At 39.3% G+C, this 24,440-nt stretch overlaps 2 long non-coding RNA genes across 4 annotated transcripts in view; one reads left to right on the top strand and one right to left on the bottom strand.

The window, feature by feature from the left end:
* The window catches only part of LOC309844176, a 66,627-nt gene that overhangs the window by 16,035 nt on the left and 26,152 nt on the right, over positions 1 to 24,440 (bottom strand). For 2 of the 3 annotated variants that reach the window (XR_014300538.1, XR_014300539.1), the window contains exons 2-3: positions 6,565 to 6,645; positions 1,626 to 1,695 (exon numbers count right to left, since the gene is read on the bottom strand). This is a non-coding gene — a long non-coding RNA (uncharacterized lncRNA). Of the gene's footprint in view, positions 1 to 1,625; positions 1,696 to 6,564; positions 6,646 to 24,440 lie in introns of those variants that run through there. The other variant, XR_014300537.1, reaches the window with a different exon arrangement.
* On the top strand, positions 1,626 to 24,088 carry LOC309844175. Its single transcript, XR_014300536.1, has 3 exons — positions 1,626 to 1,704; positions 6,234 to 6,366; positions 23,924 to 24,088. It is a non-coding gene; the product is annotated as an uncharacterized lncRNA (long non-coding RNA).

The following is a 24,440-nucleotide window of genomic DNA, read 5'->3' as shown; positions in this document are numbered from 1 at the left end:
GGCTTCTAGGGGTGAGTGGGGTGCAGGGGGCAGGGGCACGACGTGCGTTCGAGAGAGTCAAGGCCCGGGACGTAGTTCAGAGGTGGGACGTCGTGTATGAAGTGTGTGTGCAAGGACCTGGGAAGGGGATGGAGCAGCGGGAAAGGCTAAACTGTGGTGCCCCGGGCCCTGTGCCGTTCTCGCTCACAGACACAGGCCGCACCGGTGCTCCTCTCTCCCGCCAAACCTCCCACCGCTGCCCTGCACAACCCCCTGACTGTCCGCCCCGAGGCCCTTCCCAGGCCCACGTGAGACACCGACCTCCGACCTGGGGGGAGCGTAACGAAGATTCCACGTGGGCAGGCGGGGCCCAGGATGTGCGAGGGCTAGAGCTTGTACTACTCGGTCCATCCTTCCTCAGAAAAGGAAGATAAAATACGAAAGACAATGCTCGGTCTCCAAAATGAACATTTATTACGGATGCGAGGAGGATTCACGACGAATTACCCTGGAGCTTCGGAAGGCCGGTCTGTCTCGGGACACTCGCCTAGGAACGTGCTGGAAACGCGCCCACAGAAGAGCAGTCGGACGCCCTCCGCGCGGCGACCCCGCGGCGACCCCGCGGCGACCCCGCGGCCCCGGCGCGCACACAGGCCAGCGGGCAGGGCCCGAGGCTGAAGCTTCATTGTCTTCGGAGCGAAACCGCCTTTCTGTGCAGACGTGTCTCCTCGCTTCCAGGTCAGGAAACTCGGCCGCCTGACGGCGGCGAAGCCTGACCGCGGCGAAGCGCTCGCCTGTCGTCGTCTTCGCGAAGCTGCTCTGGGTCTTCCTCGGGCTGGAGAGCACGAAGCGTGGCCGTCAGGGGAACCGCGCGGCGAGCTGCGGCCCCGGGCAGTCCCGCCTCAGGGCGGCCGGCAGGGCCCGAGGCTCGGACTCTCGCCGCTCCGTGGCCGCGTCCCCCGCAGGACACACACTGCTTCGCGCCGGCCGCACCTCAGAGGGATTGCGTTTGCGGCGCCGTCCGTGAGCCTCTCCGGACTCGCTCTCTCCGCCCCGTGCGGCCCCGCGCCCCGGAGGGCGGACCCGAGGCGACGCCCGCGGCTCCCGTCACGCCCCGCTCGGGGTCAGGTGTGGCGGCGACAGCCCCGCGGACGCAACGTGAGGCGCGGCTCCTTCGGGCCCGGCTCCCCGCGCGCGGCTCCCGGCGCCGCTTCCGGGCCGGCCTCTCGCACGACCGCCCTCTGCAGGGCCGGGGCAGCCCCGTAGCCGCCATCTTCGCGCCCGGGGAGTCCTGTCTCCGCCGCCACGAGTCTGGGGGACGGTGCGGCCCTTGTGGTGTCTGTAAACACCGTCCACACCTCTGCGAACGTCTTCGTCAAACTCGCCTCCAGTGACCCAGTGTGAACGCTCGCTTGTTTCTGCTCCGACCCTGATTTCACATTATAATCACCGAGGACGGAAAAGGCCTTCAAAAACGTTTCCGGGGGGCCCGGAATTAATAAAAGGGGAAGTAAAACGCATGAGCCGACCCTGAACACACCGGCCGGTCCACAGAGTGTGCACGGAGGACGCCCCCGCCAGCGCGTCTGCTGCTCTGCCTCCTGCCGCCGCGGCGTCGGGGAGCTGCGCCTCCGGAGAAGGCCTGAGGCGGCCTCGGAGCTGGGAGGCCCTGTGTTCCCTCCCGGCAAACCGCAGGTTCCTCCAGGCAGAAAGGACCTTAATAAGGTAAAAGAAGCCATTCGGTTAGCTAGTCAGGTTATTCAGGTTATTGAATATGTTCGACTTAAATATTTGCAAAGGTGGAAAGCATTACTGTACTTACAGTAGCCCAGTGAGTTACAGCGCATGTCTAATTGTCAGAACACTACAGACATATTTGATAATAATAGAACATCATATAAATATACGTATAGTTATATATTATATATAATTAAACAAATTAAATATATATATATAAAAGATTTCATTTACTTACTTGAGAGAGAATGAGTAAGTGAGAATGAGCAGGGAGAGGGACCGAGGGAGAGGCAGACTCCCTGCTGAGCAGGGAGCCCAACGCAGGGCTCGATCCCAGGACCCTGGGGTCATGACCTGAGCCAAAGGCAGAGGTTTAACCAACTGAGCCACACAGGTGCCCCTGTTAGAACATTATGTTAAGCAAAATCTGCATCCCTTTAACTTGCCTTGTGTCTATTTCTCTTTTTTTTTTGAACAATATAGAGCCAAATGTGATCTTTCTTCCTTGTGGCAGACCTACAGACATCGGGGGAGAGCTGCCCTTTCTCACCACCCTCGTGTCTTGAATGACCTCTGGTTCAATGCTCCAGTGAAAGTATAGTGACCAAAAATGAACATAATACTCTATGTAGAATTTTGCCTGGAATAGCCATATAACATTCAGCTAGGCTTTTCCCATCATTCTTTCCCCACCCTTTAAAAAATATTTCTCTTACTTTTAGGACACATTTAAAATTAATCCTCTCTCCCATAGCTGCTACCTCCTTTAACTGTACTAAAATTATCTTCTCCTCGCACATCATTTCCTATTTCAAATGCCTCTTTTATAGCTACCCATGGCTTTTTCCATCATATACAAGTTTCTTGATTTTACTGTTACTGCCTGACCCCAATCATTATTTTTACTGCTTGCTGATTTTCTTTTTCTCCTTTCTCCTCTACATCTTTGTTCCCTGTCACCTCCACTGAATATACTACTGATTTCACACTGAACTCTGTTTGAAATGTTCAGCCCATTTTTTGTCATCCTTTTCTATTTTAGAAGTCCCTTTTATGTAACCACCTCATAAAACACAGAGAAAAATACACACATAGACACTAAATCCAAATGATCTTTTATCCTTCAAAGTTCATGAGCATCCTCATTTTATTTTATTTTTAGAGGGGGAGCGGGGAGGGGACAGGGGACGAGGAAGAGGAGAAAACGAATCTTGGGGAGCCTCCCTGTTTAGCACGGAGCCTGACACAGCTCAATCCCACAACTCAGAGATCATGACTTGGATCAAAATCAAGAATCAGATGCTTGACTGACTGAGCCACCCAGGTGCCCCACGAGCACCCTCATATTAGTGTCTTGATCTCATTCTTTGAATTATATACTAGTGTCAAGATAAACTGTTAGAACCAAAATCATATCTTACAATGTTTCATAAAAATGTTAAGCCCTTTATAATTACATAAAACCTACAGAGCTTGAACATGAGAATAACACTTGAAATAAGTTTGATCAACAATCATTTCATTTAAAGAAGCATGATATAAATAACTCAAATTATGTATAAAGTTCTCATTAAAATATGTGTCACACAGGGTTCACCTGTACTTAGTTTTACCTCTCATTGTGAGGGAGGCTTACAGTACAGGTTCCTGAGCTCTGAGGAGATTCTACTCTCTGACCTTGTTTTAAAGGACAAGATTGAACTAAATATCTAGTAGTGAGCATTTTCTATCTATTCCATGCATACTTCTGGACACAAGCCAAGTTAAAAAAACATCTGAATATAGATAGAGAGACTGATATACAATCTTGCAATATTTGTCTACCAGAATTCCTTTGGTTATATTTATACATTTTTATTGCAGGAGCTCAAAGTTCTCCACAGATAGTATCTTTAGAATCCTCATAACATACGCTTTAAACAAGTAGAAACCAAAGAGGATTGCATTCTTTTTTTTCTTTTTTGTATTGGTTTTTGTTTCTGTTTTTTTAAAGAACAGTCCTTTAGAGGCAGAAAGGCCTTTCTCCTGTGGTCATTCATCTTGTTAAGTTGATGGCTAGCCTTAGGTCAAGGTCACACATTAAGGTACTGGTGTTCTAAGAAAAGAATTCTAATTTAATGATCCACCCACAGGATCTGGCCGACTTCCATATGTACAAAGTCAGTACTAAGACACCGTAGGATAAGAAACTGACTAAAGCTCCGTCTACAAAACTCACTGCATTTTCTGTTAAAACATTTCTGGAAGAAGAATCAAACTTACAAGTACTATATGAGTGCGAGTCACATAGTCATGACCCCTCAGGCCCCATTCTTCCTTGATATCAAGTTCCCATGGATTTGCTACCTTCTCTTCTCTAGACTTCAGAATATGTATCTCCATCTTACCATCCTATTATCCTCAGATTTAGCATTTCCTTGGACTATCACTGTTTGCCCAGTATGAGTCTGAATTTGCTACTCTCTTATTATGACTCACTCTTGGAAAGCTCACCTTCTCCATGAATACTGAAGCCACTATTCCCACGTGGCTCAAGTTTGTATTAATTTCTTCCTAACCTTCCCTCTTTCTCTCAACTTACTTCCTCTTCCTCCTTGCTCCCCAAATGCTCTGCCACAAATGATATGAAAGCATACTGTACTTCCTGCTGGTGGGCCAGACAGAATCACCCCCAGCATTATGCATAGGGGGCTATTCATGCACTGCAAGTGGTTCTTCCCTAACCAGAAGTATATAAAAGAACCATGGCTGGGCCAGAACTTTTTGCCCAGAATGAGGCTCATAACTCTGCATTCTCCCTGCTGACATGTTGCTCTAAGTTACTTAGTTGCCTGGATTTGGGGCCCCTTGTTTCCCCTGAACTCAGGTATTTCCTACTTAAGAATTGCTTCTTTACTGGGAAAAAAAGATTTGCAAAATACATATCTGATAAAGGACTTCTATCCAGGGTATTTAAAAAACTCATAGCTTAATAAAGGCAAACAACCCGGTTATGATGGACAAGAATCCAGATGTCCATTGGCAGATGAATGGATAAAGAAGATGTGGTATACATATACAGAGGAATATTACTCAGCCAACAAAAAGAATGAAATCGTTCCATTTGCAATGATGTGGATGGAATTAGATGGTTTTGTGCTAATTAAAATAAGTCAGAGAGAGACAAATGCCGTATGATTTCACTCATATGTGGAATTTAAGAAACAAAACATAGAAACAAGAAACGAGAACATAAACAAAACAAGAACATAGGGGAAAGGAAGGAAAAATAAAATAAGATGAAAACAGAAAGGGAGGCAAATCATAAGAGATGCTTAATTCTAGGAAACAAATTGAGAGTTGCTGGAGGGGAGGTGTGTAGGGGGATAGGGTAATTGGGTAATAGGCATTAAGGAAGGCAGTTGATGTAATGAGCACTGAGTGTTACATGCAACTGGTGAACCACTGAATTCTATCCCTGAAACTAATAACACAGTATATGTTAACTAAATTGAATTTTTAAAAAATTTTAAAAGAAATGAACAAAAAGTACCAGATTTCACAAAAGAAGATATTCAAATGTAAAAGAAGTACATTAAAAAGGTGCTCAACTTCATCAGTCATTAGGGAAATGCAAATTAAAACCACAAGGAGGCACTACTACAAATGCCATCAGAATGCCTAACTTAAAAGACAAATAGTACCATGTCTTGTCAACGATGCAGTCTTTGGAACTCTCATACATTGCTGTGGAAATGCAAAATGGTACAACTACTTTGGAAAACAGCTTGGTAATTTCATGTAAGATTAAATATGCTCTTAATATATGAACTAGAAATCTTACTCTTAGGTATCTACTCAAGATAAAAGAAAAAAAATATGTTCCATACAAAGATTTGTACTTTAATGCTCATAGTAGCTTTATTCAGAAAAGCCCCAAACTAGAAGCAATCCAAATCCTCATTAACTGGTGAATGGATAAATAAATTGTGGCATAACCATACAATGGTGTACTACACAGCAATAAAGAAGAATAAACTATTGATATAAGCAACAAAATCAGTTAAACTCAAAAGTGTAATTATGTTCATTGTAAAAAGCCAGGCAGAAAAGATCACATACAATGTATGTGAACTTCACATACAATGTATATGAACTTCTAGAAAAGGCAAAACTATAGTGAAGGAAAATTGATCAGTGGTTTCCAGGGGTAGATGGAGAGAATGGGATTGGCTATAAAGGGACATGACGAAATTTTTTTAGGTAACTTAAATGTTCTGTATTGTGAAAGTGGTGGTAGTTTTTAACAGGTTTTCTTGTTTGTTTGTTTTTTATAAAACTCAACTGTATGCTTAAAATGGGTGAATTTTATTGAAGGCAAATTATATTTCAATAAAGATGATTAAAACAAACAAAATGCAACAAATGTTAATAGATGGTATTTTAAAATTTAGGATTTCTATTACTGTTATTCAGGAATGGTGAGGTCAATAGGTCAAGAAATGGCTGCCACTAAAAAGATTGCTTGTTCCTCACAGTTCCCAAGAGGGAGAGACACCCATGCCGCACACAGAAGGAACATTGAAAAATACCTGGGCTGGTCAGAAGGCAAAGAAAGCCTGCAGAAAATGTGGGCAAGAGATTTTATTGTGGCTTCCAAGGGAAGGAAAGGTAAGGCAGGCTAAACAGGTTTAGGACTGGCTAGTTTGAGTAATTTCAGCATGTTCTGAGGTATAGAGCTCTCTCAGATTGCCTGATACCTGGCTTCGGGCTGAGTACAACAAATAGTGGCCCTGAGTATGAAAGCCCCTTAGAGGGACAGTGGGGATGTGGGCTCTGGATTGATTAGTTAGCAAAAGAAAGACACACGTGCAGGCAAATCCCTTACTGTCTCCAGGAGCTGGGCAGCACTGAGAGTGGCGGTCTCTCCAGGGTCAGCGAGGCAAGATCCTAGATGCCCAAACATCGGGAATACAGAAAATAAAAAGACATGATTAAAAAGATACGTGATAAAATAAATACACAAAAATGTTAATCACAGACTCTAGGTGTTGGGTATATGGGTGTTCCTTATATAATTCTTTCAAGTTCTCAGTATACCTGAACATTTTCATAATAAAAGTTGAGGGAAAAAATGTTTCTTTGGGTATCTCATCTCTTACCTAGTCATGGCTTCTAAGAGCCTGTTTCTCTACCCTTGTCTTACCCTTGTCCTGCCTAGATTCTTGACTTCCCACTTGCTTTGAACATTACTATTACCTGACTCTCTTAGTTATAAAATTCAGCTGAGTCTCCCTATCAGCCAACTTTTTTGGATTCCAGGAGTCACACCCGAACTAGCCAAGACTTCTTATTGCACAAAGTCACTAAATAGGCAGGGCCAGCTCAGGGCATACTGTGAATCAGGTGAGTTCTGTTTTCAAGTTCCTCATATACTTTCTTCCTCAGACCCCCATCCAGCGCCTGTACACACCTCTGCTATAGAGTGAATTGTGTCCTTCCCCAGATTCATATGAATGTGACCTAATTTGTGACAATGGGAACTTTATAGAAGTAATCAAGTAAGAGGAAGTCATTAAGGTAGGCCCGAATCCAATACGATTGGCATCCTTATGAAAATTGGAAATTTGGACATAGCGATACAAAGGGAAGAGAATATGGAGAGACACAGGGAGAAGACAGGCACCTATAATCCAAGGAACACCTGAGGATACACCAGAAGCTAGAAGAGGGCCTGGAACAGATGCACCCCCAGCACCGTTTGAAGACTTCATGGTCTTGTCAACACCTTGATTGTGAACTCTGTCTTCTGAAACTGTGAGACTAATAATACCTTTTTGTTCTAAGCCACCCGGTTTGTGAATACTTTGTTACTGCAGTAACTAAAAAACTAGTTTGTCTAGAGAGCTAACAATGGCTATAGGCTCTCTTTCTCTTTTCCTAGTCCAGTACAGTTGTATCCTCTATGGTACCTCACCCACATTTGCAGTAATGGACAGTGTCTCAGGTACCCATTCATAAAAACTCGAATTTCCAAAGTGCCTGTACCTTGGAAAGTTACCAGGGAGTAACTAAGAACTGATAAGCTAAAATGAAGCCAAAGAGTACGGACACTCTTACAATGTGCCATAACTCTTGTGGGGATTGGTTCATACGCTCGTTAATTCATAGAACAAGTCTATAACGATGCTGCCTCAGGCAGTATAAGAGGTGGGCAAGGAAAATAATCTTAGGTGTAGGAAACATCTCATAGTTTCTCAAATCACACCAGTTAAATTGCCATGCATTTTTACCTGGAAGTGTCCATGCTGGCAAAGAGACAATTTCTCGCCCAGAAAAATGTGCCGGTTAATGCACAGGTCAACAAATAAGTGCCTGATTGCCTCCAGGGCAGCACTTGGTCTGTAAAGGTATTCTAATTTGTGGTAAATCATCAAAAAAAAATCCATATTTTCATTAGCTAACCTCTTACCCCTTTTGCTTCTATGCTAACACTGGAAATACTGCGACCAGAATGACATGTGTAAAGATGCTTTTCTGGTTCTATTTGCCAAGGGAGAGGGAAAGTCAAAGACTGATCTCGTCCCAGCTTTCAGAGAGCTGAAAAATGTCTGCACAGAGGATTGGGGACACATTTGCCATACATGGCCAAGAGAAAGCATTTGGCAAAGACAAGCAACAAAAGTGAGAAAATAAAGAAATTACTGTTTTCTGTAGGTTAAAACAAATTAGTGAGGACTGATATCCAATTTCAGAAAAAGTACTCACCATTTTCAATAAAAATCTTTCAAAAAGCAATGCCTTAGTTAAAGAAAGAAGATTAGTTTTTAATTCGCTACAGTGCTTTCCATCAAGGGGTTTGCCTTTTTGACTCGTGGGGGGAGGGGAAGGCAGTTCTTGGTTGTTTGGGTGGCCATATTAGGTTTGGATATTGGTTCCCCAGGACAGATCTGTGAACACAACATGTCACGATCTTCTAAGAAGAGCAAAAGGCAGGCATTTTGAAAGAACATGACTATATTTAATTAATCTAAGTATGTTCTGTTCCCATGATTGATCCCATCACTTTTCAACACCTCATCATTTGAATACTATTCAAATTATTATTATAATATTATAATTTATTTCAGTGTTTTCAAGATAATAGTTTTGTCATTTCAACAATCTTATTGTTTAATTTTACACACATGTATTTGACACTATTCTCCTAGTTGAGGATGTAGTGCCAGTTCACAATGGAAAGGTAATTTGTTAGTCATTTGCATGCACTCTCTTGTCATTCATCAGAGGTGACCATGTTCCATCCTAAATGAAGTGCCGAACTTGAGAGTTTGTAATCCAGTGAGGTCACCAGAGTGATCAAGCAGAGATCAGCTGGCACTTCTGTCCTTTTCCCCTAGAGATCGGAATGACTGGCTCTCCCTTCCCGCCACCCTTCCCCCCTCACTCATTCCAGTTCGTGCCTGGCATGGGACTATGTGATCACGTAAGACACAAAGTCCCTGCTTTATAACCACTTATTGTTAGAGCTTTCAAACCACTCCCAGGATTCAGTTAAAAGGGCTCAGTCTTTCTCCTCAACTCTGTATGTCCCAATCCTATACTACCTTCAGTGTCCTTTTGAGTTGAACTAAAAGTTCTCTTTCCAACCTATGTCCCCCTTGGAACAATGATGGTCACTAGTAGTATTACTCTGTACCATCATCTACTCTTGTGTCTTGTTTTTCAGTTTTTAATCTTGTCTCCCATACTTGACAATGAGCTCCTAGGGGACAAGATTCATCTTCATGTCCTTCCAATGGCTATTATATTGCTCTCTGCAGAGCAGGTGCTTAAAGAATACCTACTGAATGACCGGGTTCCTCCAAAAATGAAGTATTGAAAAGCAGCAAAAATTTTTTTTGATGGACTACATCTTTTGTCCAACAATTTGCTCATTCCTAGAAGTCCCTGAACAAAAAGCACCAGGTGAAAAAAGTTTCTTTTCTTTTCTTTTATTTGACAGAGAGATCACAAGTTGGCAGATCACAACACAAGTAGGCAGAGTCAGGGAGAGAGAGGTGGGGAAGAAGGCTCCCCACTGAGCAGAGAGGGCTCCATGTGGGGCTCAGTGCAGGGCTCGATCCCAGAACCCTGGGATCACAACCTGAGCCAAAGGCAGAAGGTTTAACCCACTGAGCCACCCAGGCACCCCTGAAAAAGGTTTCTTACTATTGGTATGTAGTAATTTCAATACCAACAAAAGTCTAGTCCTTTGAATTCACTTTCTACTATTGGGTCAATTATGAAGCTCTTGAGCCCCTAAGTGGGATTGGAGGGTACAGAATTCAAACTTGGAGTGTTTAGGTTAGTGTAAATATATTCTTCTAAAAATCAATATTTAACTAAGGGTCATTTTCTGACACATAATGATGAGAAAAATATTTGATTACAAGAAGTTCTTCAAAGTCACTCACTCCTAATAGAATTTGAGTTATCCCTTTATTCTTCAAAGAACAATGTTTCAGTTAATAGATCAAAGTTAGCATTATGCTTTACCCGTTAAACCTTAAGCTCTTTTCATTAAAGACAAATTTGCAAAATATTATCCTGCTGATAAAGATTTCACTAGTCCAGGAACGGCAAGCACACTGTATTCTGTTCCTTAGTTAACTCTGGTGAACAAGACTGAAGTTTAGTGTTTAAGCCTCATAGACTGGAGCCTTGTTTCTTGGATTCATATCCCTCTCTCCAGTCTTGGAGTTTTGTAATCTTTATAAACTAGTTAGCCTCTCTGTCTCAATCTCTTCATGTTTAAAATAGAAATGATTATCTGTCAGCCTATGGTGAAGATTAACTGAGTTTGTGCAGCCAAAACTCTTGGAACAGTACTTGAGCACAGTAAAGGCCATGTTGGTTATTGTTTAAGGGTCTAAAGGTAGACTGTAACAACTTGAATTCCTTCTCTTTGGATAGGAGGGATGGTTCAGATGAAGCTGAATCTCTTTTAATCTTTTAAGGCAGGTCAGTGGCTCTTGGTAAGGCATTATCCTTTTTCTGGCGTCTGAGCAAAGCTACCCCTAAGGCCTGAAAGCTATTTTAGTCAATGGAAGTCTTACCACTGGTATCCCCCACCCACTTCCTTTTAACCCTTTCTATGACATCTCTGTTCAAAATGCTGTACTCCCCATCCCACCCCAGGGAACATAAACTTCTGTCCAGAGGAAGGAGAACTATAATGTCACATAATAGACTACAAACCTATGTAACCAACATACTACCTCCTTGGTCTTCCATGAGTCCCATTCTCAGGTGAAAAATAAAATTGTAGCTATTTCTTGATTAGTAATACTTATAGGGCTTAAGTGGAATTAGTAGGATCTTTTAATATCCCAACCGTCCACTCCATATGTTTGGCAAATAAAAAGAAGCAAATTAATGGTGATATTAACTAACTTTAAAAAGATTAAATAAAGAGGTTTAGAGATAGAAGTAACAGATGGCAACTGAGGTGTCCATTTAGCTCATAGACACAGAAGGGAAAAGGGTCCCTGATTTCTTGTGGGTGACTGGTTTCCAGAGCCTGCCAATATTTCTCAACTGCTTGGCATGCTTCTGTAAAAGGTCAGTTTCTAGGGCTCACCAGTGCCAATAGGATTCCTGGTGGTAGGGCCTAGTATCATATAAAACATGTTTCCCCCAGGGGATTCTAGTGTCCCCCAGTTCTCCTGTTGTTGTCTCGTTTCTTAGACTGATGAATGGGACACGAGAAACTTGGGATAAGAGGAGGTCTTAGAGATTATCTAGGATACCTCCCCCTCATACACAACGAGGAGGTCCACAGAAGTCAAAGGGCTGACTCAGGGTCTTTCAGACTGAATACTGTTAGCATATACAAAGTGTTCCAAGAACTAGAGTTGTGCACTCATAAGACCTGACTGAAGCGCAAACTATTTGGTTTGCTAACACACATAGTATTTTCCAAAATATCAAGAATAATAATGTTGTTGTAACAGACAGCCACTGCCATGCATATATCTACATAATTCAGACCTCTTATAACTAGCATGTCTTGGGAGTTTTCTAATTAGCTTTCTTTTCTTTTTTTTTTTTAATCAACATTATTTTATACTTTCTTTTGGTTTCTGTACATCAGGATTGCAGGGAGGGATCAAGTGGATAATTCACGTTCAGGGTCTGTCTTTTTAAAAATGTCTTTATTGAAATATAGTTCACATATCATAAAATTCAGCCATTTAAAGTACAATTCAATGTTTTTTAGTGTATCCACAAAATTATGCAAGAATCACCATAATCTGACTTTATAACATTTTCAACATCTCAAAAAAAAATCCTATGTCCATTAAGTCATACCCCATTCCTTCCCAACACATCCCGTGCCCCTCAACCCTACCACCCACTACCATGTCCTATGAAACTACAAATTTACTTTTTGTTTCTGTAGATTTGCCTGTTCTGGGCATATCATACAGAATCATTCAGTATGTGGCCTTTTATAACCAGCTTCTTTCACTTAGTATAACATCTTCAAGGTTTATCCATGTTGTTGCATGCATCAATACTTCATTTGTATGGCTGAATAACATTCCATTATATGGATATACCACATTTTGTTTATTCATCCATCATTTGATGAACACTTGGCTTATTTCCATCTTTTGGCTATTCTGAATAATGCTGCTATAAACACCCAAGTATAGGTATTTGTTTATATATACATTTTCAGGAGCATCTGGGTGGCTCAGTTGGTTAAGTGTCCAACTCTTGATTTTCACTCAGGTCATGATCTCTCAGGGTTGTTAGATCAAGCTCCACATCAGGCTTGTGCTGGGTGTGGAGCCTGCTTGAGATTCTCTCCCTCTACCTTGCCCTCTGCCCCTCCCACCACCACCACCAACAACAACACCCTTTTTCAGTTCTCTTGGATATGTATCTAAAAGAGGAATTGCCAAATCAGATGGTAGCTGTATGTTTAACATTCTGAGGGATGCTAAATTATTTCTCCACATTTCACATCACATTTCACATTCTCACCAACATTTATAATTGTTGATGTTTTTATTATATCCAGATGTAATGTTTTGCTAGGGTTGCTGTAACAAAGTACTACAAACTGAGTGGCTAAAACAGAAATTCTCCCACAGTTCTGGAGGCTAGAATTTCAAGATCAAGGTGTCCACAGGATCATGTTCCATCTGAAGAGCCTAGGGGAATTATCTGTTCCAGACTTCTCTTCTAGCTTCTTGTAGCTCCTTGGCTACTGGAAATATATATCTATTTTTCACATGGTGTTTTCCCAGTGTACATGTCTGTGTCTAAATTTCCACTTTCTATAAAGACATTAGCCATATTGGATTTGGGGCCACCCTATTCTGGATCTCATCTAAACTACATCTACATTGACCCTACTTCCAAATAAGGTCATATTCTGGGGTTAGGACATCAACATAGAATTTTAGGGGGGCACAATTCAACCATACTTGTAGGTCTAAAAGGATATTTAGTTGCGGTTTTGATTTTCATTTTTCTACGACTAGTAATATTGAACATCTTTCTATGTGCTTATTTGCCATTTGTGTATCTTCTTTGGAGAAATGTCTGCTCAAATCCTTTGTTCATTTAAAAAACTGGATTATTTATCTTCTTATTGTTGAGTTTTAGGGGTATTTTATAAATTCTGGATATAAGACTGGTATATGATTTGCAAAGATTTCTCCCATTCTGTAGGTCTTTTCACTTTCTTGATAGTATCCATTCATGTAGAAAAGATTTTAATTTCAATGAAATTCAGTTTATCTTTTGTTGCTTGTGCTTTTGGAGTCATTTATAAGAAATTTATATATAAATCCAAGGGTCCTAAGATTTTTCTTGTGTTTTGTTCTTAGCATTTTATGGTCTTAGTATTTAATTTTAGTTTTCATTCTGAGTTAATGTTCATATATGGTGTGAGGTAGGAGTCCAGCCTCTTTCTTTTACTTATGATATCTAGTAGTTTCAGTGCATTTGATGAAAAAGCTATTCTTTCCCGCATTTAATTGTTTTGACGTTCTTATGAAAAATGCATTAACCACAATGTAAAGATTAATTTTTGGCCTCCCATTTCTATTGCAATAATCTATATTTGTATTTTTATGCCATATTGTCTTGATTACTGTAGCTTTGTAGTATGTCCTCTATTTTTATTCTTCTTTCTTAAGATTGCTATTATGGGTTTCTTGGATTCCTATATAAATTTTAGGATCACACTGTCAGTTTCTGCACAAAATCTAATTGGGCTTTTGACAGAGATTTCACTGAATCTGTGGATAATTTGGAGAGTATTGCCACTTTAACAATAAGTTTTATGATCCAGGAAAATGAAATGTCTGTATTTATTCTAGATTTCCCTTAATTTCTTTCAACAAGGTTTTGCATTTTCCAGTGTACAAGACTTGCACTTAATTTTTTAAAATTTATACCTATTTTATTGTTCTTGATGTTATTATAAGTGGAATTGTTTTCTTAATTTCATTTTCAGATTATTTTTTTCTACGATACAGAAATTAAATTAATTTTTTAATACAAATCTTGTATCCTGCAACTCTACCAAACTTATTTAATTCTAATGCTCTTTTAATGCATTACTTATGTGGCTATAATAAAAATATATGTTATGTATTTAGTCTTTATTAGTGGTTCCTGGTACAGAGCTCAAAAGAATTAGAATTTCCTGAGTGATAGGAGTATCTTTTGTTATCCATAATAATATCTGAAAGTATGATAACAAGATGACTCATGGTGGGTCCTCAGATAGTTTCAAGGAAGGAGATGGCCACACACATGATTAGAAGATTGGAACTTTCAGCCCCACCCCCCAGTCTCTGGAGAAAGGAGGCAGGGGTTGGTCATTGAGTTCAATCATGTGGACTATGATTTAATCAATCATGCCTATAATGAAACCTCAATAAAAATTCTTCAATCATGAGATCTGGGAAGATTCTAGATTCATAAAAACATTGATGTGCTGAGCAGGTCATCCTATTGGAGACAGCATGAAAGTTCTTTGTCCCACTTCCATATTTTGTCTAATGAGCATTTTCCATTTGTCTGTTCCCAAGTTATACCCTTTATAAGAAAAGTATAATTATAAGTATACTACTTTTCTGAGTTCTGTGAATTGTTTTAGCAAATTAGGAAACCTGAGTAGGGGGTCATGGTAACCCCCAAATTTTAGTCTTTTGGACAGAAGTGTGGGTAGTCTGAAGCCCCCAGGTAAGGCTGGTGTTTAAAAGTGAGGGAAGTCTTGTGGGAGTGAGCTGTTTACTTTTGGGGTTTGTACTAACTCTGGGTAGTTAGGATCAGTACTGAATTAAATCATTGGACACTCTGTTCATGTCAGGGAATTTTTACTGGAAGAATGTACCTATTAAACTCATTAATTCTCATAGTCTTTTAATGGATTCCATTGGATTTTTAGACTTAAGATTATGTGATTTGCACATAGAGATAGTTTAACTTCTTCCTGTCCAATCTGGATGTATTTTATTTCTTTTTCTTGCCTAATTGCTTTGTATGGAACTTCTAGTATAATGTGCAATGTAAGTGGCAAGAGTGGACGTCCTTGTCTTCTTCCAAATCTTAGTGTGATGCTAGCTATAGGGTTTTGTGGAAGCCATTTATCAGGTAAAGGACATTCCCTTCTATTTCAACTTTATCACTGAAAGATGCTGGTTTTGTAAAATGCCTTTTCTGCATCTATTGAGATGATTGATCTTTGTCCTTCATTCTACTCTTTTCATGTATTACACTAATTGATATTCAGGTGTTAAACCAACCGCATCTAAGATAAATCCCACTTGGTTATGGGGTGTAATTATTTTTATATGTCACTGGGTTTGGTTTGTTGTTATTTTTTTGAGGACTTTAGTGATTACATCCATAAAGAATATTGATAAGCAGTTTCTTTTTTGTGTAGTATCTTCATCTGTGTTTGGTATTGGGCTAAAACTGGCTTCATAGAATTATTTGGGATATATTCCCTCATCTTTCTTTTTTGGAAGTGTATATGAGGGATTGAGGGATTGGCATTAATTCTTCTATAAATGTTCGGTAGTACCTTATCTGGTTCTGAACTTTTCTTTGTGGCAAGTTTTTTGATAACTAATGCAATCTCTTCTTATAGCTCTATTCAGATTTTCAGTTTCTATTTGAGAGAGTTTCATCAGTTTGTGTCTTCCTTTCATCTAGCTACCTGATTTGTTGGCATATCATTATTCATAGTTTCATTTTCATTGTTCTCAAAGTGTTTTCTAACTACCCTTGTGATTTCTTTCTCGACCCATTGGTTATTTAGGAGTGTGTTGTTTAGTTTCCACATATTTGTGAATTTCCCAAATTTCCTTGCTAATGATTCCTAATTTCTAGTTTCATTCCATTTTGGTTGGAGAATATACTTTGTATGATTTCAATCCCTTTAAGTTTATTGAGCCTTATTTTATGGCCTACCATATGGTCTATCCTAGAAAATGTTCCAAGAGCACTTAAGGAAGAAAAATTCTGTTGTTAGGTAGAATGTTCTATAGACTCATTCACATTCATGATCTGTATGCTTATATATTTCATGTGAGATATGTTTAGATCCACATCTACCATTGTGCTTTTTCTAAATCTCGTATGTTTTTTTTTATTCCTATCTTCCTCTTTATTGTTATCTTTCATATTAAGCTACATTACATTACATTACATTTATAATGTAACATTTTAATTCTTTTAATAATTTTTTAATTTTATTTTTGAGTTATTTTCTTAGTGGTTATTCTACAGATTACAATATAGTTCTTAAAATCTACTTCAGATTTTTACTAAACTGATTCTAGTTAATTTGGAAATGTTTTGTCATTACTACTATATAGCTTCATGCCCCACCCCTTTTTGTGCTATTATTTATAGCTTTTGTGTTTTCTTGTTAATACCAGTGTCATGGGGCTAACAGCATTCTCTCAATTGTTCTCCACAAAAATCTTCTTTGTTTCAGACAATACCCTTAAGCATGGAATTTCTACATTTTGTTCCAGATAAACTCAGTCCCTTCAGGCAGAGGTGTGGTGCCCTTTGTCCTTCTGGCCTGTCCCTTCTCAGGAACAGACTCTCTGAATCACATTACAGCTGGGAGCAGGGACGATAGCCTGATTCTCCCAGAATGACACCCAGCAATACGTGCATATGCTGGAAGTGAGGGATGGTAGGCTCTGATCTTCTCAACTTGCCTTTGACAATGTGGAACCTCTCTAGGAGTGGTTCAAGCACCTGGGGAAGGAGTAAGCAAGGCCCCAGTATTTGGGGCTTACCAAGCTGAGAAACAAACAGTGTTTTGGAGGGTATGGGAGTTAGGGGGTTGGGTGAGCCTGGTGGTGGGTATTATGGAGGGCACATATTGCATGGAGCACTGAGTGCGGTGCATAAACAATGAATTTTGGAACACTGAAAAAAATTAAATTTTTTAAAAAAGTTTCTGCCTTTAGGAAAATTTCAAGAGATATTAGATGATTTTTAAAAGTAATTTTCTCTAATTATATAGTTGTTTTGTTGGGGAGAAGATTTGCAGAGCTCCTCATTCTGGAAGTCTCAATCCCCAATTTATTTTTCTTTTTCAAGATTTATTTATTTGTTTGAGAGAGAAAGAGCATATGCACATGAGTAGGGGAAGGGGAAGAGAGAGGGAAAGAGAGACTTCTCAAACTCCCCACTGAGTGCAGAACCCAACTCTGAGCTTGATCCCAGGACTCTGAGATCGTGACCTGAGCCAAAATTAAGAGTCCACTGCTCAACCTCTTGAGCCATCTAGGGACCCCCTCTCCCAATTTGCTTTTAAAGAGGTACTTTCAAAACTTCCACTGGCCTGGGAAGTTTTTTCTATACTTCTCTGACAACGTTAACTACAAATCCTATAAAATGACACCATCAAGCTGAGAAAAACTATTTGCACATTAGGAGGAGAAGGAGAACTGGCTAAGGTCTGGGGTAGGCCACTTCCCCTAGGGACAGTTCAAACCTTATGATGAAGAATATAGCTGCAAACAAATGAATAACTATCTGGGTAGAACATGATATACAAAGTATAGTGAAAAGCAACAGGAGGTAACCCAAATTAGGGGTTTGTATCAGAGTAGTCCCAGGAAGTACATGTGTGAAATGATCTAAGAATAAGTAATTTGTGAAAATCCAGAAAAGAAATCATGTAGCAGCAGTACCCATAGACCCAATGAGGCAGGATTCCGTAAGAAAGTAAGAAGGAAAGAAGGAAGGAGGGAAGCACGGAAGGAAGGAGAGAACAAAGCAGGGAAGAAAGAATAAGGTGGGGCACTTTGTGTCGGGAAAAGGCAGAAGCCCAGTGTTTGGAACTGAAGAATGAGGTAAGAACCAGCAAAGTCAGGGTGCTCTGCACCAGAAGTCATTTTAATTCTTCAGTCTAGGCTTAAATTCCTCCCAAAGCCAGGTACAGTGCTTAGTCCCTAGTTGAATATTAGAACCACCTGGGGAGCTTTAAAAACAACCTAACCACAAACCAGTTACTTCAGAACTTCTGGTGTAGGGCTCAGGAATGAGTGGTTTTTAAAGTTTCCCAGATCTTCTCAATGTACAGCCATTTTAAGAACTACTGTAATATGTGGGTGGGCAGGGAGCTCAGATGCAATCACAGGAGTGTTAGAGTGGGAGGGAGACAAGCAGTTCGTATGGTTTTTTTTTTCTTTTTGAAAATCTTGCCAAGGATTGTCTGAACTTCCTGCCATAGGTTAATAAATTTATATATATGTGTGCCAGTCTTCTAAATTGATTTTGCTATTACCCTACATCTCACACTCTGCTTACTTTCAATGTTTACTTTTCCATTAGACCACAAACTATATTGTAATTTTCATCTCAAATAAATGTAACTTTATTATGTACATATTTTTATTGACATACTCTGCCAAATAGCTATCCAGCAAGGATTCCAAAGAAATTTAGGCATATATTGAAATGGCTATTAAATTGGTGACAATGGCCTATGCCAACAAATGGGACAAAGTAGAAGAAATGGATAAATGTCTAGAAATATACAATCTCCTTAAACTGAATCAGAAAGAACTAGAAAATCTGAACAGACTAATTACTAATCACCAAATTGAACAGTAATCAAAAACTACCAACAAACAAAAGTCCAGAACTAGATGGATTGACACATGGATTTCACCAAACATTTAAAGAAGAGTTAATAGTTATTCTCCTCAAATTACTCCAAAAAATAGAAGAAGAAGGAAATCTTCTAAATATATTATATAAAGCTAGTATTATCCCGATACAAAAACCAGACAAAAATACCACACACACAAAATCTACAAGGCAATATCCCTGATAAACACAGATTAAAAAACCTCAAAAAAATATTAGCAAACCACATTCAACAATACATTAAAAGCATCATTCACCACGATCAAATGGGATTTATTCCAGGGATGCAAGGGTGATTCAATATTTGCAAATCATTGTGATATACCACATTAACAAAACAAAGGGTAAAAATCATATGGTCATCTAAATAGATGAAGAAAAATCATTTCAGAATATTCAACATCCATTAATGATAAAAACTCTCAACAAAGTGGAGTTAGAGGGAACAGATTTCAACATAATAAAGTCCATATTTGAAACCCACAGCATCATATTCAATGCTGAAAACTGAGCCCTTCCTCTAATATTAGGAACAAGACAAGGATGTCTACTCTCACCACTTTTATTCATTATAGTACTGGAAGTCCTAGCTATGGCAAATGGACAGGAAAAAAAAAAAAGACATCCATATTAGTAAGAAGGAAGTTAAACTGTCAGTATTTGCAGATGATATGATACTATACATAGAAAATCCTAAAAACTCCATATAAAACCTATTAAAAGTAATAAATGACTTCAGTAAGTTGCAGGATACAAAATTAATATGCAGAAATTATTTGCATTTCTGTGAAAGAGAAATTAGGAAAATAATTCCATTTACAGTTATACCAAAAATAATGAGATACTTGGGAATAAACTTAGCCAAAAAACTAAGGGGCTTGTACTATGAAAACTATAAAACACTGGTGAAAGAAACTGAAGACAACATACACAGGTGGAAAGATGTAGCATGTTTATGGATTGGAAAAATTAATATTGTTAAAATATCCATATCGAAAGCAATCTACAGATGTAATACAATCTCTATCAAAATACCAATAACATATTTCACAGAACTAGAACAAATAATACTAAAATTTGTATGGAAGCACAGAGACCATGAATACCAAAGCAATCTTAAGAAAAAGGACAAAGCTAGAAGTATCACAATTTTAGATTCAAGACACATTTTATAAAGCTGTAGTAATCAAAACAGTATGTTAGTGGCACAAAAATAGACACATAGATCATTGCACAGAATAGGAACCCCAGAAATAAACCCATGATTATATGGTCACTTAATATACAATAAATGAGACAAGAATATACAGGGCAAGAAAGATATCCTCTTCAATAAATGCTGCTGAGTAAACTAAACAGCTATATACAAAAGAATGAAACTGAAGCACTTTCTTATACCACACACAAAAATAAATTTAAAACGAATTAAACATCTACACATGAAACTTGAAATCATAAAACTCCTAGAAGAAAACTAAGGCAGTAATTTCTTTTATATTGGCCTTAGCAACATTTTTCTGCATATGTCTCTCCAGGCAACGGAAACAAAAGCAAAAATAAACTATCAGGACTACACAAGATAAAAAGCTTTTTTGCAGTGAAGGAAACCATCAAGAAAACAAAAAGGTAACCTACTGAATGGGAGAAGATATTTGCAAATAATATATCCAATAAGGGGTTAATAACCAAAATATATAAAAGTCTTACTTATACAACTCAACATCAAAACAAAACAAAACCCACAAAAACCAACCCCAAATAAAAATGGGCAGATGACCTAAATAGGCATTTGTCCAAAGAAGATGTAAAATTGCAAAGAGATACATGAAAATATACTTAATATCACTAATTGTCAGGGAAATATAAATGAAAACCACAATGAGATACCTTATGCCTGTCAGAATGGCTAGAATAAAAAAAGACAAGAAATAAGTGTTGGTGAGGATGTGGAGAAAAAGGAATCCTTCTGGAAATATTGTTGGGAATGTAAATTGGTGCAGCCACTGTGGAGGTTTCTCAGTATGGAGTTTCCTCAAAAAATTAAAAATAGAAATACTATATGTTCCCACTACTGTTTCCTGGTTCCTGTAGAACCAGGAAAGCCAATGGAATACTTTGGTCTGAGTCTGAAGGCCCGAGAACCGAGAACTCGGTTATCCAAAGGCAGCAGGGCCAGACGGAGGCCCAGCTCAAGAAGAGAGAGCATGAATTTGCCCTTCCTCTGCCTTTCTGTTCTACTGGAGCTCTCAATGGATTGGATGATGCCCCACTTTGCAAAGGGTGGATGCTCTTTACTCCGTCTATTAATTCAAATGCAAATCTCTTTCATATACACCTTCAGAGATACATCTAGAAATAATGTTTTATTCATTCTTTGGGTATCCTTTAGCTCAATCATGTTGACACATGAATTAGCCATCACTGAGACTCAGGTACTGAACAGGAAGCAGTGGTGGGCTGGAGAAGCAGGGGTGGAGATTGCCAGTGTATAGCGAAGAATGAGGCAACACTGATGGACACAGCTGCCCGCTCAGGAGAGGAAGCCAGCAGAAGAACAGCTCATTATAGCTGATTGGATGCTGTGTAGATTCTCAGAAATTCTTTAGGGCAAATCTTTTAGGAATCTGAGGTCCTACATGAGCAAGTAGGGTAAATATAAACAATGCAAAATGTACCTTTAACTTCCTTCGTATATACCTCAGGCTGGCAAGACCTGGGGTAACTCAAGTTATAGATGATCACGTAGTCACCAGAAAGGACGAATACCTAACTTTTGTAGCAACGTGGATGGGACTGGAAGAGATTATGCTGAGTGAAACAAGTCAAGCAGAGAGAGTCAATGATCATATGGTTTCACTTATTTGTGGAGCATAACAAATATCATGGAGGACATGGGGAGATGGAGAGGAGAAGGGAGTTGAGGGAAATTGGAGGGGGAGATGAACCATGAGAGACTATGGACTCTGAAAAACAACCTGAGGGTATTGAAGGGATGGGGGGTGGGAGGTTTGGGGGAGCCAGGTTGTGGGTATTAGGGAGGGCATGCATTGCATGGAGCACTGGGTGTGGTGCAAAAACAATGAATACTGTTATGCTGAAAAAAACCCAGATTTTTTTAAAAAAAATCTATGTATCAGTCAACACATTCATAATAAAACAATTTCTTTTTACCTTGTAATTCATAAAATACCTTGTTATTTATCAAATACAAAAAAATTATCAAAGTTATCAATCTTCCTGAGTTCTTTCATGTCTTTCTAACTTCCACATTTGACTCCTGATCTAGCATACAGACTCTCAAAGACTGAATCAGTTTGTAGATAAATTATGGTATCAGACAATTCCAGGAGCTAACCCTCGATCCAATCCACTTCTATCCATAGTGCTGCAAACATCTGTCCTTTGAAATAAACAACAAGAAGAAAGGATCCACTTCTTCCAATTTCCCCAATCTCCTCTCCCTATGTTTACAGTTCCATTATCCAAATTATGGATGGAGCCAGGAGTTTCACCCACTATCTCCTATAGTACAGTCCCTTACAAACTTTGATGTCTTTAAGGTTGGAAGCAGCACTGACTTCCTTTGCCTGTGCTTAGAAAAGAGTAACTTCCTCTGTGAGCAATGTCAGAGCAGCCAAGGTCTCATCCTAAGAACTACTGTTTTCTACTTGAATCAAGAGCATCTTCCATGGGAACGGATAAGGGAAGATGCAGACCCTCAGAGAAGGGCCAAAGAAAGAAACCAAGAAAACAAAAAGGAGACGGGTGGGAAACAGAAAGAGAGGAAAGAGCAAAAATGAAGTATGGGAGGGAAAAGGTGCAAAGGGGGGGAGAGAGGGAAAATATTTAAAGAAACATAAATATAGGAACGAATAGGAAAATCTTCATGTTACACCCACATACGGATATTGTGCTCATTTCCAAACCCAGATATTTGGAACTTATTCCTTGGAGCCAATATCTAAGTGTGAGTCCAACCTTGCACTTTTCAGTCTTTTTCTGAATTGTTTTAGTTTCCCCCGTTAGCTATATAACCTCAAGTGAGAACCTTAAATATACTTAAAGAAGTGGTACATCTGCTTGTCAGAAAATAATCAAACGCTGACAGACAAAACAGTGAAAACATTATATTCTTACTATTAAAGCACACACTTCTTAGGGTATTCTGTTATATCTTTCTGATATCTAGCACAGTCACCTTTTTATGTTATTATTGAAGGTCAGTCCAATTGTTCTGGGTTTGTTCTGTTGCTCCCACCTGCTATTATTTAGCTTGTTTCCCTAGTGCCTGAATCTACTGTGAAATGGAAGTCACATATAAAACTCTGTGTATTGGGCGCCTGGGTGGCTCCGTGGGTTAAGACCTCTGCCTTCAGCTCAGGTCATGATCTCAGGTCCTGGGATCAAGCCCTGCATCGGGCTCTCTGCTCAGCAGGGAGCCTGCTTCCTCCTCTCTCTCTGCCTGTCTCTCTGCCTGCTTGTGATCTCTGTCTGTCAAATAAATAAATAAAATCTTTTAAAAAATTAAAAAAAAACTCTGTGTATTATTTTTTAAAGATTTTGTTTAAGATAAAAATTCACTTATTATAAAAGCTAACATTTTAATAATTTTTAAGTGTTGAATTCAGTGACTTTTAGTATACTCAAAATATTGTGTAACAAACACCATTACCTAATTCCAATACTTCCATCACCTCAAAAAAGAAACCCAGTAACTCCCAACACCTTTCTCCCCCCATGCTTTGACAACATAATCCACGTTCTGTTTCTATGAATTTATCTATTCTGGACACATAATATAAATGAAATCATACAGTATGTGATCTTTGTTTTTGTATCTGTCTTCTTTCACACAGCATAATGTTTTCAAGGTTCATTCGTGTTGTAGCATGTATCAGTACTTGTTACATTTTTATCACTGAATAATATTACATTGTAATAATATTACATTACCTTTTTTTCCTAATGTAAAGTGAATTTCTTAAATCTTGAAAATATGTGACAGTCTTCAGAAAAGATGTTCATTTTTCTTCAACAGAATGTCCAGAAGGGGAGCATTCATTTGCTTGCAAAGGCTATAATCTGTTCTTTGAGTGGAGACACTGCATTTGTGGCCTGCAAGCCCCACGTCCAGAGCAGCACCAGTGGAGTGGCCCTGGTGGAGTAGAGCCTTTTCAGTAGGCCAGTTGCAGCCAGAAGAGCAGTGTTGTGACACTGTTGATCTGTTTCATTTTTTAAAAAAATATTTTATTTATTTATTTGACAGATCACAAGTAGGTAGAGAGGCAGGTAGAGAGAGAGGGGGAAGCAGGCTCCCTGCTTAGCAGAGAGCCCAATGTGGGGCTCGATCCCAGGACCCTGAGATCATGACCTGAGCTGAAGGCAGTGGACATTTGGACATTTGAATGGTTTTTACTTTTTGGCTATTATGAGTAATGCTGCCATGAATATTCCTGCACACATTTTTTATTTTAAACGAAGAAAAGTTTTTAGTTATCTAGACTATATATCTAGAAGTGGAACATATGGTTCATATGGTAACTGTATCTTTAACT

The sequence above is a fragment of the Mustela nivalis genome, assembly GCF_964662115.1.
Source record: "Mustela nivalis genome assembly, chromosome: 11".
In the NCBI taxonomy this organism is placed as follows: domain Eukaryota; kingdom Metazoa; phylum Chordata; class Mammalia; order Carnivora; family Mustelidae; genus Mustela; species Mustela nivalis.
This window is presented reverse-complemented; position numbering and strand designations above follow the sequence as displayed.